The sequence below is a fragment of the Dromiciops gliroides genome, chromosome 1, assembly GCF_019393635.1.
Source record: "Dromiciops gliroides isolate mDroGli1 chromosome 1, mDroGli1.pri, whole genome shotgun sequence".
Taxonomy (NCBI): Eukaryota; Metazoa; Chordata; class Mammalia; order Microbiotheria; family Microbiotheriidae; genus Dromiciops; species Dromiciops gliroides.
This window is the reverse complement of record NC_057861.1, coordinates 185,892,271-185,911,524: the sequence shown is the minus strand read 5'-3', so window position 1 is coordinate 185,911,524 and position 19,254 is coordinate 185,892,271. Positions and strand designations below refer to the sequence as shown.

Below are 19,254 nucleotides of genomic sequence, written 5' to 3'. Positions count from 1 at the left end.
AAATGTAACACATTCATCCTCATCATTTTAAGTATTAATTTAAATACAAAGTTCTAATTAAAAAAATTAGTTGTAAGGAGCTTAAGTCCAAGTAATTATTCCCACTTCTATATATGAGGTCCAGATTTCTCAGTGTGAGAGTTCTATTCAAAATAGCTCTATTCCTAACTTCATGTGTGATGGATTTATGTTTCTAAAATCTATTCACTTAGAGTATAAGAGTTTTCATTGGTGATAAACTGACCAAAACAAGCCATAATTCTACCCAGAATAATATTTCTTCTTTGTTTTATTGAGCTAAACTGCCTAGCTAGTCATGTTTCCAAATCAAAGTGCATTTTTCCAGTTGGAAACTTGGCTCTACAAAGGCCTACCACTTCATCTTCTTTTTTATTGAATGTGTTCAAACATTGCACATTTTCATAAGGAGGTTTCAAAACAAAAATATCACCAGCAGCATATGATCCAGTAACGTCCTGCTATTGTTTCACATAAAGAATAGAAGTCCTAAGATCTGGCTCTTCTATTTCCCAATCATATGGTATTATACTAATTAATAGATATTCAGTGTCTTAAAGGAAGATCACTATTGCAAACAGATAAAAAACCAAAAAACTCTAATGACCAACTTTTGGATAAACAGACCATGAGCCACATTTCAATTATTCCCTGTTAAGGACTATTTAATTTGCTTGGTATTATCTGTACACAGTAATGGGAAAGAACACTTCAGATTGTTACTTCCCAGGTATGCACTACACACACAAAACCTGAGGATATATCTCATCAAATATTAACTCTTGCTATGATCATAGAATACTCAGTGAAGACCTAAGCTTGCCCCTACTATACATAGGCAGGTTAAAAGAAATAGGGCCACAACTATCTGTTCTCATAGGATGGGATACCCCCAAATTCCAAATTCTATTGCTTGGAAGGAAGTGGGCAGCTAGGTGGTGCAGTGGATAGAACACCCAACCTGGAGTCAGGAGGACATGGGTTCAAATCCAGCCTCAGACATTTATTAGCTGTGTGACCCTGGGCAAGTCACTTAACCTTGTTTGCCTCAAATTCTCATATGTAAAATGAGCTGGAGAAGGAAATGGCAAACCACTCCAGTATCTTTGCCAAGAAAACCCCAAATGGAGTCACAGAGAGTCAGACATGACTAAAAGCACTCAACAAGTTTCCTTGAAGGGAAGGCAAGAAAGCTATACAATTTCATGCCAGTAAAAGTGAGCATGGATAGATATCTGCACCACAGTGAGCACAAGAGCTTGTTTTGACTTTCTCTAGAATTAAGTTGTTAAGTTTCAGAATGACTAGCAACAAGAGCCATTCTGACCTTGTATCACAAGGGATAGAAAATAGTTGTAACCGGAGGAGGAATGGGGCTGCTACCCCATTCAATGGCTTCTCACCTCCAATCTTCCCTGCATTACTATTGTAATCACCATCTATTTATTTTCCAGTTGAAACGAGAGACAGTAGAGTGTAATGGCCAGAGTGAGAGCTTTGGAATTAGAAAGATCCAAGTTTAAGTTCTGTCTCTGATACATACTATTAGCATGGCTGTGAACAAGTAGCTTAACCTCTCAGAATCCCCTGGCCATTACTGACAAGGTTCTGAATTTTGGGCTAATTGACCTAACAGTGCTTAGTAGAGTGTCTGGCACACAATAAGCACTTAATAAATGCTTATTGAGTGATTGTATCATCATGAAAAGACCACATGGGCTTATGTATGGAGGAGATACTCACTGTCTAACTTTCTGTGGATTAGAAAGTCGTCATTAATTTTCCCATTTTGATCTTTTGAATTTTATTTGGATGGGGTCAGTGACCTGGACAGAGCATCCACAGAGCATGTGCGCCACTGAATATTTTGTTTGGAGGAGGCAGCCATAGTTTTTGTGGGGAATCTGGAGCCACAGAAGATAGGAGATAGTGAGGCCTGCATCATCTACTACATGGAAAAAGGGTATCTACTGCATAGATACTGGAGCATGTGTGTATGTGTGTGTATGTGTATGTATGTGTGTGTGTGTGCACATGCAAGAACATGCATTTTTTGGTCCCAATATATTATTTCATTAGTATAGTGAATACTTGGTATGGAAACTCTATCAATTCACTTTTTAAAAATTTTATTAAATGTATGGTTTATTTTAAAGTAAATCAATTCCACAGTAACATTTCCCACCTCGCTGCACTTCTTCTGGATGTGAAATCAGCATAATGCTAACATCATGCCCCTATGCTTGGTATCTCCTCTCCTACTTCATTCCAGTTTTCAACTTCCTCTTGTGAGTTTTCTCCCAATAGACTGTCATCTCCTTGAAGGCAGTGACTGTTTTTATTTTTTGTATTATATTTCCCAGCACTTAGCACAGTGCCTGGAACATAGTCAAGACCCTAATAAATGTTTATTGACTCTAGGACAGTGGTATCAAAAAGAAACAGGGCTACTAAACCATACAGAAGGATCCCTGTGCACTGTATATTGACTTAGAAAAAACACACATTTATATGTTTCTTTTTTATTAATATATAATACATAATAACCAGATAGAAACCACATTTTAGTCTGATTTGGTCAACACTTGGGAGTGTTGTGGGCTAAATGCAGCCTACCACATATTTAACACCTCTGCTCTGGAAAACAACTTACTATCTCTTCTTGTAGCTTAATGGAGTCCCATACTCTTTCAAGGAACAGTTCTGTTAAATGTTGTTTTTTTTCAAACCTTTTAGGGTTATGCTGGGGTTGGGATTTGGAGATGGGTAGGCAAGACTAAATAATCACAATTTCAGCTGACCTCTCTCCTCCACTAAACTTTTTTGGGCTCAGAGTATGTCTTCCTACTGAGGTCAACCCTCTGGTATAGCTCCCAGTCTCATCACTCAAATAAATATGTTTTCCCCCAAATTAGCAATGATCTGTTTACTGCTAAATTTGCTAGCAGTTTCTTAATCTTCATCATTCTTGACCTCTTTGTAGCATTTAAAGCTTCAAGGATGAACCTAGGTGCCAGAATTCATGCCGCAATGGACTTAAAAAACAGGAAGATCTTAGTTTAAATCCTGCCTTAGATACTAGCTGTATTTTCCTGGAAAAGTCATTTAGACTAATTTAGCATCAGTTTCCTCATCTGTAAAATTAGGATAATAATGGCATCTACCTCCCAGGGTTGTTAGGATAAAATGAGATATTATTTATAGCATTTATAAGCATTTTGCAAACATTAAAGCACCATATAAATGCTTCTTCTTCTTCTTCTTCTTCTTCTTCTTCTTCTTCTTCTTCTTCTTCTTCTTCTTCTTCTTCTTCTTCTTCTTCTTCTTCTTCTTCTTCTTCTTCTTCTTCTTCCCTTTCCTCCAGGATTTTCCTTCTTCTCTGGTATTTTGTGACACTGCTAAATAGCAGTAATACTATATTGCTGACTGATCATTATCAGTATGTTTTGCTGGATCACCATCCATATTGTGGTTTCTAATTATGGCCAAAACCCCAGCCTTTCTCTTAGTCTGTCTTCATTTCTCTTTTCTCTTTCTTCCCCCCTCTTGTCCCCTTGGAGTCTCCCTCTTCCCCTCCATCTCTCCTCTTCTTCCTTCACCTCTTCTCTTTTTTTTTTCTCTCTCAATACTTCAATCATCATCTTTATGCAAATGACTCCAAGTTCTACCTATCTAGGTCTTTTTTCTCTCATGAGATACAAGCCTACAATGCCAATTCCCTATCGAGCATTTCTTTCTTTTTTTTAATAGTTGAATAGAATTTTATTTTCCAAAATATATGTAAAAAAAACAAAAAAACAAATTTCGACATCAATTTATTAAATCTTTGTGTTCCAACTTCTCTTCCTCCTTCCCTTCCCATTCCCCACCCACAAGAACTCAACCAATTCAAAATAAGTTATACTTGAGTAGTCATGGAAAACATTCCCACATTAGCTAAGTTGTGAGAGAAAACAGTTAAAAAATTAAAACTTCAGATTAAGGAATTGTCAAGAAAAAAATTTTTTTAAATGTGTTTCCATCTGTTTTCAGATACCATCAGTTCTTTCTCTGTAGATGGATTGCAATTTTCATAAGTCCTTCAGGGTTATATTGGATTGTTGTCTTGCTGAAAATAATCACATGCTTCCCAGCAGATCGTCTTACACTATGGCTGTTATTTTGTATATAGTACATTTAACTCTGCTTCACTTCATGTAGGTCTTTCCAGGTTTTTCTGATAGTATCCTGTTCATCATGATCTCTATATAGTACCTTAAACTTGACAAAGAATTTTCCTCATAATAGCCGAGCAAAGTAGGTACCATACGTTTTGCCATTATAATCAATCATCATAACTATTTCCTCCATCCTAATCCCTTCCCATGATATTTAGTCTATTTTCTATCTCCTTTTACCCTATTCTTCCTCAAAAGTGTTTTACTTCTGATTGTCCCCTCTCCTGCTTTGCCCTCCCTTTTTTCACCCTTCCCTCCTTATCCTCTTCCCCTCCTACTTTCCTGTAGGGTTAAATAGATTACTCCTCCCACTTGGGTGTGAATGTTATTCCCTCCTTGAGTCCACTCTGATGATATTAAGGTCTTTGAGCTAATTCTGTGTTCTAAATTTTTCTTCCTCCCTCCCTCCTCAACCCTCCCTATGAAATCAAGAAATACACTATGTCATACTTATGCAGCAATGCAGAACAGCTTCACCTTCCTTGAAAGTGTTTTGCTATTTAATGCTCTCTCCCCAAATATGCCCTTCCCTCCTTCCCCTCTTCTCCCCCCACCCCCTGCCTTATCTGACTTCCCTCCCTCAGGGAAAATATATATTACTATACCTACTTGAGTATGTACATTAGTCCCTCTTTTAGCCAATTCTGATGATATTAAGTTTCACTCACTCCCCCCACTCCTTCTACCCTCTTCCCCTCCCTTCCATAAGCTTTTTCTTGTTTTCTTCATGTGAACTATCTCTCCCCAGACCATCTCTTCCCCTTCCCCCTCCCCCAGTGTATTCCTCCTATATCTCAACCCTATTTTAAAGATGTCATCATGGGTTAGTTAAGTGACACAGTAGACAAAGCACCAGCCGTGGACCAGGAGGCCCCAAGACCATATCTAGTCTCAGACATAAGACACTCCATCCTGTTTGCCTCACAAAGAACAAAACATAAATGCTTTATAGATATCATCCCTTCATGTTCAGTTCAGATCTGTGTCTTCTGTGAATTCCTTACTGAGAAAGTTCTTTGGAGTTAGAAGTATTATCTTCCCATGTAGGAATGTAAACAGTTTGATCTTTTAATATCCCTCATGAAGTCTTTTTTTCTGTTTACTTTTTTATGCTTCTTCAGGGTCTTGTATTTGAACGTCAAATTTTCTATTCAGTTCAGGTCTTTTCATCACAAATGCCTGAAAGTCCTCTTTATCATTGAAGTCCCATTTTTTCCTCTGGAAGATTATACTCTGTTTTGCTGGGTACATGATTCTTTGCTGTAGTCCCAGTTCTTTTGCCCTCTGGAATACCATATTCCATGTCCTCCAGTCCTTTAACGTAGATGCTGCTAGATCTTGTCTTAGCCTTATTGGAGCTCCACAGTATTTTAATTCCTTTTTTCTAGCTGCTTGCAATATTTTCTCCTTGACCTGGGAGGTCTGGAATTTGGCTATAATATTCCTGGAGGTTTTCCTTTTGGGATGTCTTTCAAGAGGTGATTGGTGGATTCTTTCAATTTCTATTTTGCCTTCTGCTTCTAGAATATAAGGGCAATTTTCCCTGACAAGCACTTGGAGGATGGTTTCTAAGCTCTTATTTTGGTCATGGTTTTCAGGTAGTCCAATGATTTTCAAATTCTCTCTCCTGCATCTGTTTTCCAGGTCAGCTGTTTTTCCAAGGACATATTTCATATCATCCTCTATTTTTTTATTCAGTTGGATTTTCTTTACTGTGTCTTGGTTTCTCATAAGGTCACTAGCTTCCATTTGTTCAATCCTAATTCTTAGGCAATTATTTTTTTGAGAGAGCTTTTCTATTTCTTTTCCCATTTGGCTTTTCAAATTGTGGACTTTTTTCTCATGACTTTCCTTCATTGCTCTCATTTCTCTTTCCATTCTTTCCTCCATCTCTCTAAATCTTCCTTCTATCTCTCCTACTTTCTCTTCAAAGTCCCTTTTGAATGCTTCCATGGCCTGAGAACAATTCACATTTTTCTTGGAAGCTTTGAATGTTGGAGCTTTGACTTTGTCATTATCTTCTTCTTCTGAGGGTGTATTGTTGTCTACCTTTCCCCCAAAGAAGTTTTTGATGGTCTGCTGCTTTCTCTGCCTACTTATCTTGGCCATCTATTTCTTGGCTTTCAACTCCTTAAAGCATCATGCTGCTTCCAGGACACACTGTTCAAGCTACAGTGTGGCCCAGGGGTGATTGGGCTTATTCTCAGCCTGCCTGGCCTGTGAGTAACCATGGCTGCTTTCTCTTTGACCCAGAAACAGAAGTCTAATTGAACTCTGATTCTCTATGGTCAGAAGCTTGGCGTGCCTGTGCCCCTCCCTCACTGAGCCACCACCACTTGATTCATCCCACTGGTTCAGAACCAGGGCGCTTTGCCCCAACTCCAGAAGAGACTGCCTCCACTTCGCCCCGGCCTATCGCCGAACCCCCTCACCAGTCGGCAATCGGAGCCTCAGAAGCTGCTGGCACTGAAGACTCTGAGGCACTCTGGAAGCACTGTCTATTCCTGGCTATATCTGGACTGTGCACTGAGCTGTTCAGCCTCTTGAGCATTTATTTCTAAGAGGATATTGCACAGGTTATCTCAAACTCAGTGTATCCACAACAGAAATCTTTGTCTTTATCACAAAAACCTACCCTTCTTCTGAGATTCCAAATTTCTGGTGTACTTCCTGCCACCTGTCAGCAAACTCCAAATTCTCCTTCTCCTTCACCACACAAATCCAATCACTAATCACATCCTGTTATTTCTATGGCTACAATATCCCTTGCATCTATCCCTTTCTCTCCACTCACAGAGCCACCACCCCAATTCAGGAACTTATTACCTTTTTCCTGGTTACTGAAATAGCTTTCTAATTGGTATCCCTGCCTCCTGTATCCCATCTCTAATCCATCCTCCATTCAGCTACCAAAGTGATATTCCTAAAACACATATCTGACCATGTCACTTTCCTGTTCAATAAATTCCAATGGTTCCCTAATTAGGTCTAGGATGAAATACAAACTTTTCTACCTTGCATTCAATTGCCTTCACAACCCAACTTGAATTCACTATACCGGTCTTATGACGCCTTCCTCCTCTTCACTCTACATGAAGGTGGCTAAAGCAGGAGCTATGGAACGTATAGAACCTGGTCAGACATGGAAGACATCAAGACCATCCACTGCATCCTGGGCCATCACCAGTCATCCTGACTTTTGTTTTGCCACTTGGACTTTGATGATTATGGAAGAAAGCGCGAGGCTGACAGCTTTGTGAAACTTTGACTCACTAAAATCCAATTCACAAGAGAGTAAAGGCATCACCACACCATAATGCCACCGATCCTCTTTTAAAACAAAGGATGCACAACACCAACAACCATGAAATACAAACACAAGGTAGCAAGACAGTCCATGACCTCAAGGAGCTTACATTTTAATAGAGGAAGGCAAGACTTAAAGTGGTTCTGGAAATAGCGGTCCAGTACTTTCCCCTAGAGGGGAAAAGATGATACGGAGGCCTAGATCCTTACAAAACAAGGTCAGGTCATGTACTGGGGCAGGTAACCCAGGGATAGAATCCAAAGTGTGGTAGGAGGTGGTGGATAGGGGAGGGGAGGATGATGGCCACAGTGTAGGTGGGTTCCACAGCATATAGTCAAAGTGTATGTGCTTAATGAATATTAGTGTAATGGTTGTGATTGAATTCGATTCAGTAAATATTTAAGTATCTACTATGTGCCAGGAGGCAGCTAGGTAGCACTGGGCTTGGAATCAGGAAGACTCATCTTCAGGAGTTCAAATCTGACCTCAAACATTTACTAGCTGTGGGAGTCTGGACAAGTTATTTGACCCTATTTACCTCAGTTTTCTCATCTGTAAAATAAGCTGGAGAAGGAAATGGCAAACCAATCTAGTATCTTTGCCAAGAAAACCCCAAATGGGGTCATGGAGGGTCACACACCACTGAAAAACACCAACACGTGCTACGTAAGAACTGTTAGGTGCTAAGGATATTAAGGTAAAAACTTATATAGTACCTTCCCTCAAGGACCTTACATTATACTTTCACAATTTATATACACATAAGAAAATTCGAAATAATTTTGGGGATGAACCTGAAAATTGAGAAAATCAAAAACATTTTGTTGAGGAGGTGGAACATGAGCTGAGCTTTGAATGTAGCTAGATGTTCCCAGAGGCCTTTTCCAGTGACCTTCACATAAGGACTACCCCTCAAAGAGGCAAGGAATCAAGACTGTGCCAGGCTCAATGTTGGGCCTAGAAGGTACAAAGACAAAAATATTCTCTGTTCTCATAGAATTTACATTTTATCAGGGGAGACAACACATGCATACATATAAATATAAATAACACATAGAAATTGGTAGGGGGAATGAACCTGCAATTTCATTAGTATGGGGAATTCATTGTATCATTGCAGGTCAGCACCTTCTCCACAATTTGTATTCTTAGAGTTCCCTAGAACACTGAAAGATTAATTAACTTGTCCAGGGTCACAAAGCCAGGATATGTCAGAGGACAGACTTGAACCCAAGTCTTTCTTGTTCCAAGGCTGCTGTCTACCAACTGCATCATGCTGCCTCTCATTTACTTTATAAACAAAAACATATATTTTCTCATGTATACAAAACAAATAACAGGTACTTGTGGAATAAGAAAGAGTCTGAATTCAGGTATCTAAGGTATTTGGCAAGAGGTATAAACTGTTCTTTGGATCTTTTCCCTTGCCCCCATAGGGCATAGGTGAACATATTTCGTTGTGGTTTGTTTTGTTTTGTTTTTTGCTTTTTGTTTTTCTTTTTGTGAGGCAATGAGGGTTAAGTGACTTGCCCAAGGTCACATAGCTAGTAAGTGTCAAGTGTCTGAGGCTGGATTTGAACTCATGTCCTCCTGAATCCAGGGCCAGTGCTTTATCTACTACACCACCTAGATGCCCCCAAGGTGAACATATTTCAATATGGACACAGGAACAGCCCTATTATCTCAAGGACTATACTTCCTTAAGGAGAATCTTCAAATTAAACTTTAATAGTGACCCTTAATTCTTATTCTCTTTCTCTCTCTCTCTCTCTCTCTCTCTCTCTCTCTCTCTCTCTCTCTCTCTCTCTTTCCCTCTCCCTTTCTTCCTCTTCCTCCTCCTCCTCCTTTTCTTTAAAAAATTGTGACTCATGGAAAAATTGGAACACTAATGCATTGTTGGTGGAGCTCTGAACTGATCCAACCATTCTGGAGAGCAATTTGGAATTATGCCCAAAGGGCGATAAAGCTGTCCATACCCTTTGACCCAGCAATACCACTTTGGGGTCTTTTGCCCAAAGAAATCATGGAAAGGGGAAAGGACCCACATGTACAAAAATATTTATAGCTTCTCTTTATGTGGTGGCAAGGAATTGGAAGTTGAGGGGATGCCCATCCATTGGGGAATGGCTAGACAAGTTGTGGTATATGAAAACAATGGAATACTATTGTGCTGTAAGAAACGATGAGCAGGAGAAGTTGAGAGAAACCTGGAGGGTCTTGTGTGGGCTGATGATGAGTGAGATGAGCAGAACCAGGAGAAAATTATACACAGTATCATCAACATTGAGTGTTGATCTACTGTGATGGACTATATTCTTCTCACCAATGCAATGGTACAGAAGAGTTCCAGGGAACTCATGATAGAAGAGGATCTCCAAATTCAGGAGAAAAAAAAAAACTGTGGAGTATAGATGCTGAATGAACCATACTATTTCTTTTGTTTTTGGTGCTGTTGTTTTTCAATTTTGAGGTTTTTCCTCATTGCTCTGATTCTTCTCTTATAACATGACTAATGCAGAAATATGATTAATGTTATTATATGCATATATATATATATATATATATATATATATATATATATATATATATATATATATATATATATATATATATATATATATATAACCTATATCAGATTACCTGCTGTCTAGGGGAGGGGGGAGGGAGGGGAGGGAGGGAGAAAAATCTGAAATTGGAAAGCTTGTATAAACAAAAGTTGAGAACTATCTTTACATGTAATGGGAAAAAAATAAAATACTTTATTAATTAAAAAAAAATAGTGACTCTTGGAGCAGCTAGGTGGAACAGTGGATAAAGCACCAGCCCTGGAGTCAGGAGGACCTGAGTTCAAATTCAACCTCAGATACTTGACACTTACTAGCTGTTTGACCCTGGGCAAGTCACTTAACCACAATTGCCTCACCAAAAACAAAAACAAAAACAAAAAGTGACTCTTAATTCCTTATACTATAAGGTAGAATGTGATGCAGTTCTATAGGAAAGATTTAAAGAAAATGCTATGAGAGCAATGAGACAGAGAAGGACATATGTTTTTATTCTTAACTTTTTTTTCCCATAACTATTCTAGTATGAACCATCAACTCAGAGATATTCAATGCAGAAAGACAGATGATCAATAGTAACAGAAAAGTTAACTTTAGAGGACTAGATAGACCTGTAGGCCACCCAATTTTCACAGTAATCCAGAAGCTCTTTAAGTAGCAACTGACCTTGGGCCAGCTAGGTGGCGCAGTGGATAAAGTACCAGCCGGCCCTGGATTCAGGAGTACCTGAGTTCAAATCCGGCCTCAGACACTTGACACTCACCAGCTGTGTGACCCTGGGCAAGTCACTTAACCCCCATTGCCCCACCAAAAAAATTAAATTAAATTAAATTTTAAAAAAGTAACAACTGACCTTAAATAACTGAAAATAGAGAATATTGTGTTGACTCCCCTTCATTCTTTACATGAAAAATTTTAATGCAATATTTTTGTGATTTCTCCACATTACTAAGCACCTAAACAGCCCAGTTTTCAGTACAGAACAATCAAAAGATGAAGGCTTGTGCCATTACAATTAGATGGATTTGGGATTGCATTATGTGTATGTACTCCCTAGACCTCCCTCCAAAGAGATTATAACCTCTTCTAAGCCTTCCCATCCATTATGATTCTTATACACATCTTTTCATAAGACATAAGTAGACAAGTAGGTATGATATAAAGTTGACTATGATAAAGTTAAAGGAGTGGTCTAGATCAGAGGCATCAAACATATGCCTCACATATTGTTACCTGAAACACTTGAGAATGCTGCCTAAACCAGATTAAAATGTAATAGGGAAATATTTAACAAAATAAATATAAGTATAATGGAACATAGATAATGTTGCCATGTGGTTTTCTAAGTAAACATATCTCCCCACACACACACACCCCAGATACTTATGTAAGATTTAGTGACCCTTTTCCTGAATTTGAACTGACTGGTCCAGCTGGTGGACTATAAGAAATCTGAACAAAGAAATATGAATTTTCAACTAGGAGTGATCAGGTTAGAGGTGTTTTTAATATATCAAGAAAACCAACATGGCACTTGGGTTGTTCATCTTATCTCTCTCATTCTTGCCAAATGATCAGCCTACTTATTTTCCCCAGTGACACATGTCCTTGATGATATGCACTAGAAGTGTGATTTAGAAGACATCTTTGACAATGTAAACAAGTTAAAATAAGTGAATCATAGCAAAGATGATGTAATAATTTTCAATCATGATAGTGATCTCTGTGTAACTGATTTACAGCAGCAATCAGTATCAATCACAAAGACTGAAAATGACTTGATTGGTTATCTTGTGGTTTGGCAGTCAGACTAGCCCCAAAGGCACAATGACATTGTTAATATTATATACTACCAATGAGCCTTCTGAGGTGAGTTGGTAAATAAAGTAAGTAAATATAATATATTAAACATATAACATGATTATAAGAAATAACTTCTAACAGCAGGTACTCAGAAGTATAACAGAACAATAAATCATGGCCAACATTGCCATGGTAAAACTAATAGTGATAAAACTCAGTGATACAGTTGTCCCACTTCATAGAAGCACAAAAATGTATATAGAATAAACATAAAGCTTTAGCAGAAGTAAAAATAACTGTAGAAACTGAGATACCTCTGTCTAGATTTTAAGACTTTCTATGTCCTAGCCTGATCCTAGCTCTATAACCAACCTCATTTCTTATTATTCCCCAACACAATCCTCTGCTCCACCATGGTTGATATCCTTCATATTCCCTACAATGAAATGTATTTCTCTCTTTTGTGCATTCACTCATATATACCTGTGCATTTTGTATACCCATGAAGCTTCTCCATCTTGAAATGGTCTCCCAATTCTCTCCATCTGTAAAAATTCTATTAAACTTTGAAAGTTCAACTTAAGTCCCATCTCCTTCATGTTCTCCCTTACTGATTCCAATCATCACTGATCATTCCCTTCTCTGAATTCTTATAACACCTATGTATAATCCCACACAGTGTGCCACTTAATTCTCCAATTATTTCATGTGTCAAAACCACAGACTGTAGTTTATCTTCTTTGTTTTATTTCTCCAACAATTCCTCATATATCTGGGGAATTTAGAGCAGAAGCTGGATAAATACAGATTGACCAACATATTAATTAAAAATTGGAATTCTCAGTAACTGAAGAACTTTCACCATTGGACCTCTTAGGGCACAAGAAATCTATAACAGTTTAATAATAAAATTATAGGGGCAGTATAGAAGAGCTATGTTAAATACCAATAGGTGGAAATATGTTTAACATGATCATATATAGATAACCTTTATCAGCCTGGTTGTTGTCTTGGGGTGTGGAGAAAAATTTGTAACTCAAAATCTTATAAAAATGAATGTTGAGGGGGCAGCTAGGTGGCGCAGTGGATAAAGCACTGGCCCTAGATTCAGGAGTTCCTGAGTTCAAATCCAGCCTCAGACACTTGACCCTTACTAGCTGTGTGACTCTGGGCAAGTCACTTAACCCAAATTGCCTCACTAAAAAAAAAAAAATTTAAAAAAAAAATGAATGTTGAAGGACAGCTAGGTAGCACAGTGGATAAAGCACCGGCCCTGGATTCAGGAGGACCTGAGTTCAAATCGGGCCTCAGACACTTGACACTATCTCTGTGACCCTGGACAAGTCAGTTATCCCTCATTGCCCACCAAAAAAAAGAAAACAAAAGAAAACCAAAAAAAAAAAAAAGAATGTTGAAAACTATCTTTTTATATAATTAGAAAAATTAAAATAGTATTAAGATGGAAAAAATACTGATAGGAGATAAGGGTGGCACTTTTGTTACAAGCTCTTGGCACTATTATTCAAGTACACAGAGAACATGACTTGCCATGTATTTACACATATGTGTATACATACCTATGTGTATATACACATGCATATCTGAATTCATGACAAAGTAAGTGAATAAAGGACTTTTACCAGTACTTCTAATCACTTGCCTGGCCTATTAAAAGTGGATTTGTATACTAATATTAAATTGTCATGGCAAATACAGTACAATAAGGTCCATGCTATGGGACATATACAGAGTCATCAGTTGTAAGAGTAGGATTACTAGAGTGAGCAAGATTTGCTTGAGGCATTTTGATACTTTTTTTTGATCAAAGCATCTCAGAATTGGAAAAGGCCTCTGAAGCTATCTAGACCAATCTGTACTAAAAATGATTCAAGTCTAAAATATATCAAATAAGTGGTCAACAAATTATCTGATTTTTGAAAACTTTAAGTAAGGCAAACTTCCTACTTGCTGGAAAAGAATATTCCCTTTTAGGGTTGCTATAACTTTTAGGAAGTTTTCTTAAAAATATAGAAACATTAACACTGAATAGCTAAATAAACTATGACATATGAATGGAATGGAATGCTCATCTGTCATGTGAAATGATGAAAAGGTTAGTTTCAGAGAATCCTGAGAAGGCTGGCATGAACTAACCAAAATAAAGTGAAATGGACCAGGAGAAGAATTTATACAATAGCAACAACACCAGAAAGACAAATGACTTTGAAAGACTTCAGGACTTTGGTCAATTCAATGACCAACCACAGTTTCAGAGGATTATATCTATCTTCCAACAGAAAGGAAATGGACTCAAGATGCAGAATGAAACATGTATTTTTGGACATGGTCAATTAAGGAATTAGTTTAATTTGACTGTTCACATTTGTTAGAAGGGTTCCTACCTACCCCAGCATGGGTGAGTATGGAGATAAGAGAAAAAATAATGCTTATTAATTGAAAAAATTGAAATATAAAAACCCACAGACAGAGAGGGAAGGTAGCAAAGTAATTATAACACTTGCATATAGACCTGGATCCTGAAGAAAAGACCATGTTGATTTGATCTCATTTTTAGATTGCTGTGTTCCAGATGTGTTTCACACATGTGGCAAAGAAGAAAACTGGCTGATGCAATAACTTGCTGCACATGCATCTTTTTTTCCCCAAATGTTAGCTTTCATAGAAGATGAACAGAATTCTTAAACACTCAGTATTTCTGGGGTCTACTAAAATTACAAGTAATCTCTCTTTTATTTCCAGGCCTGCCCTTTCTCTTCAGTAAACAAGGCTGTCCACTTGATATTTCTATCACCTTGGTTTATAAAGCACCTTTCTTCATAGGAGTTGAAAGCATTTTCATATCAACTTAAGATTACTCAGTTGTAGGTACTCCATGAGATAAAGAGAATGAGGCATCACTGTTTTTATTTTATAGATGAGACAAAGTGATTATAGGATGAACACATAATCACCAGGAATGGAGAAGAGAACTCAGAACTTTGGGCTCCTAGTCTTTTCACATGTAGTCTAGGCTTCTGAGCCTGTCCAGAGCATGCTCAATTTATATCACATGGAGCTTGCTCTATCCTCTCTACCATGTGTGGGAATAACCTCCTTTGATTGTCTACATCTTTAAAACTGGTGAGGTTAGTTAGTTGCTCTTTTCTGCTATTATTTTCTTCATGTTCTTTTTGCATTATTCCTATGTGATGGATCCAGCATGAACCCCATGAACTAGAAGAAAAATCTGTCCCCACTCCTCTTCTTTTACTCCCAGCTCTGAGAACTGAGCCTAGGGGTATTCATTTCTGTTCTGTGTTGTTTGTCCCCAGTATTGGGTGCCAGAGCTGATCTCCACATCCTGGGAGTTTGAATCATGGTGACCTTGGAACTAAGACTGCAGACAGGATGATATAGCTATCCAGGTTAGCCCTGAGAAGCCAAGGAATCTGGGACTCAAGTCTAAGGAAAGATTTAGAATTGGAACTGGGACTGTGTTCTATAGAAACTGAGCTAAATTATGAACATAATACTACTCTTCTTTTCCCCAGAGACTGAAGGGAGTAGGATTATGCCTCCCACATCTTAGGGAGGGTAAGTTTACATATTTATCAATATACAATTTGAAGTAAACATTCTTTTGTAAAAGGTTCTTTGTTACATGTGGAGCCTTTTCACAGATAAAATTTGGCCCTTTCCTTTTGTGAGGATCCCTGGAGAGATTTTCTGCCCAAGACTTGATTTTTGAGATACCCTAAACTGCAACATCCTAAAAAAAAAAATTGGCAAAATTATTTTAGGCTCTAAATGTCCAGTTGCTCTCCCCCTGCACATCCTCTGCTCAAGAATGTTCCTTCACAAATCACAGCCATAGGTCTAATTTTGTGAACTTTTCCTGACTATTAAGTACTAACCCTTTTTGTTTTATTGAATTATGTATAGGATTGGTATGCTAATGTGTCCTATAGATTGAATCCTATAGAAGTACTAGTATTGGGGCAGCTAGGTGGTGCAGTGGATAAAGCACTGGCCCTGGATTCAGGAGGACCTGAGTTCAAATCCAGCCTCAGACACTTGACAGTTACTGGGCAAGTCACTTAACCCTCACTGCCCTGCTCCCCTCCCTCAAAAAAAGTACTAGCATTAAGTTTACTGTGAGAAATTTGGAATCATGAGAGTACTACTGTCCTCTGATATTGTTTGTTTGTTTGGTTGGTTTGGTTTTTTGGCATTTAAGGATACATAGATTGCTTGCCTTTTGGGAAAGCAAAATGACCTAGGGTAAGAATGTTTGTGCCTTAAATTTACAAGTAGCTCACATTCAGGGAAGGGGGATTAGGTTCATACCCCAGCTTGGTTCCTACAGATACAATTCCAAAATCCCCTCCTCAGGCTCAAGTCCCAGTTACCCTGACTTCTTGCGGTACCCTTGACTTCTTGACAGGCAGGCTGGCTGTACCATTCTTCCTCCAATACTGGCTCCAATATTGACACAGCTCAAACTCCTGGTCCTGTGGGAATCGCCTCTGGCACCTAAAACTGAGGAAAAAGAACAATACAGAACAGAAACAAATAACCCCCCTGCCCATTTCTGAAGTGGAGATAAAAGAGAGGGAACTCTCACTGATTTAGTTCATGGCATCTACGCTGGCAGAAGAGTTGCTAATAGGAGTCACCAAAAAAGAGCAGATAAGGTGACTGGCTAGGCTGCAAGGAGCCAATCACAAGAAGTTTCTCCCACTCTCATGTAGGACGTAGCCATTTCCATGTTAGACAAACTGGGCATGCTAGAGAAGCTTGGGCTACACATGTACCTCCGCTGTCTCATTAAATCTTGATCCCCTCCAGTGTACCAATTCACAAATTCAGAAAGGTCATAACCAACCTAGGGGCATTGTCATTCTAGATTACTGTTTCTGGGATGGTTTTGATCTAATATATTTGGGGGGAAAGCAAAGGGTCTCTCCATTGTAAGCTCAAAGAAAACAATTCTCTTTTCCTTTAGTCTCTCATAGAAGAAAGCTACTCTGATTTTCTTTAACATATGAAATTGAAATGGCATTCGAATCAAGCCTAAAAATAAAGAGGAGAGGGAAGAAGACGCAGGAACATGGAGCACTGAAGAACCATCTAACAACTCAACTTTGTTCTGTACATTGTTTTCTCACAAATTCCCAGAGCACATCACAGAGTTAAATGCTTCAATTAAAACATTAAATAATAATAGCAGAGAGAGAAAGGGAATAAGTTGCTTTCAGCAAAGGAGGAAAGATGAGATTTTTGTGATGAAAGAGCACCAGCAGATGAAAACAGCTGCATATTCAAGTTTCTGGATTGATGGAATATGTGCCCTTCTGATGATGCTGTGGACTACAAAAACTTCTTTCAGGGAAAAAAAAACAAAAAACAAATGAATTGACAATACAGAACTGTTCCTCATAAGAAATTATATGATAAGCAGAATTACAAGCAAGAATGGAAGAAAAGGGCTAAGGCAGCATTGGATGTAACAAGGCTCCCTAGCAAGTCAGATAATACAATCATTTAAAATAAGCTTCCACTCTTCAGGGCACCCTTAAAGTTTTGTCTTTGGTTTTCTTTTACTTGTCCTCTGATTCTTACATTCATGGCACAGAGAAGTATAATGTGTCATAAAAGGGGATTCCCTCCACTGGATTACTCAGTTTGCCAAAATGGAAGACAAAACATGAGAATGGCCCCTCGTGGCTAAGTCTGCTTTGGTTACATTTCCTATCACCAAGCAGACAGGAAGTATTCTCAGACTCACAAAGAGGCAAGCAGAAGCCAGAGCTAAAAGTAGATGCCTCTTATACTGAAAGAACTAAACCATATGGGGATCAGGTTGCTTTTCTGCTTCTTAAAGGCTTCAGGTGACTTCAAATTAAAAGGAAAAAATGATAACCAGGTCCGTAGATCCTCTGACATTCTCTCCCTTCCCATATTCAAGTAGTACCATACCAATATTTCTATGCTACTAAGTACTCTATTTTCCACACTTTGTAACTTAGAGGTAAAAATTCTGTTAAGAAATAAGTTTATTATTTTGTCTGTCTGCTGGGCACAGTGGAGCATGCCCATAATTCCAGCTACCAGAGGGGCTGAAGCTGAGGGATGTCTTGAATTTCAGAGTTCTTTGCAGTAGGCTAGGATGATCAAGTTTCTGATTAATATGGAGAGTTCCCCCCAAGAATGGGGGAGGGGCACCAGGTTGCCTCTGGAGGGATGAACCAACCAAGGACAGAAACACAACAGGTTAAATCTCCTGAGCTGATTTAGTAGGACCAGGTCTTTGAGCAGCCCCTGTGCTTTCTGGTTGGGTTGAGATAGGGAGACCCACTCTTAAAAATAACAAAATGAACTAATATTTTGTCCCTACCCAAATTTCTTCTGATAATACAGAGATTATGCTGCATTGACCATATTCATATTTACTTTGGGTGGTGACTATCATAACCAAATGGTAGCTCAGCCTTCTATACTTTTGTCTTATTCAGAGTAATTCTGCATCAAATTGGGACTATTAATTTGCTATTTTCCCCCAATGCCACCAACACCACATCCAATTCAATATGATCTACTGCTCCTGAAAACAGGTTATCCTTCTAGAAAAAGGCATAGCACATAACCTTAAATATTGAGTCTTTTCATCACTTAAATATTGAGTCCACTACTGTGAGTCTGCCAACACCAGCCAGACACTCAGCTGAGTCTTGATCCCTTAGCTGTTCAACTGGAGGTAATGCTGATCATTCTTAACAGTACTTCTGTAAAGTCTGGACAAGTTAATATGGCTCCTGAAGTGTATGAAGAGGCATTTCACCATTACAAGAATGTGGTCCTCTGAGGGCTCATCAGGTGCTATATGTAGCAGAGAAAGACATAATCTCTATCCTTAGGGGACTATTCTCTAATATGTTTGATGAAACAGAGGAGCTCATATAGACACACACAAAGAAATATCCTACTTCTCAGAAGGGATACCCAGAGTGGTATGTTGTTACATACAACTAGCTCTAATCTGTTTCACCAAGAATCCACCCCTGAAGGAAATGTAAGTTGTTGGGTTTTTGTTTTGTTTTGTTTTGTTTTTTCCCATTATGGGCTTTGGGATAGAGCTTTCCACCTTAATATAAATAAGACTCTCTCCTCTCAGCATACAGAATACCAAATGAATGTCTGCATAAATGTTACTCTCTCAAGAAACATTTCAAATATGTGTTATTGAAGAGAGAAGCTGAAGGTCAAAAATGGGAAAGGATAATATGGCACAGGGACCTGACTGCCTCCAACATTCACATTTTTTTCCCAGCATTCCTCTCTTGCC

General features: G+C 38.4%; 1 long non-coding RNA gene across 2 annotated transcripts in view; it reads right to left on the bottom strand.

Annotated features, from left to right (window-relative positions):
* Positions 1-19,254, bottom strand: part of LOC122743770 — a 379,759-nt gene that overhangs the window by 65,733 nt on the left and 294,772 nt on the right. The window contains exon 5 of one of the 2 annotated variants that reach the window (XR_006355021.1): positions 16,319-16,448. The exons of the other annotated variant lie outside the window; for it this stretch is intronic. This is a non-coding gene — a long non-coding RNA (uncharacterized LOC122743770). Of the gene's footprint in view, positions 1-16,318; positions 16,449-19,254 lie in introns of those variants that run through there. 2 annotated transcript variants of the gene reach the window in all.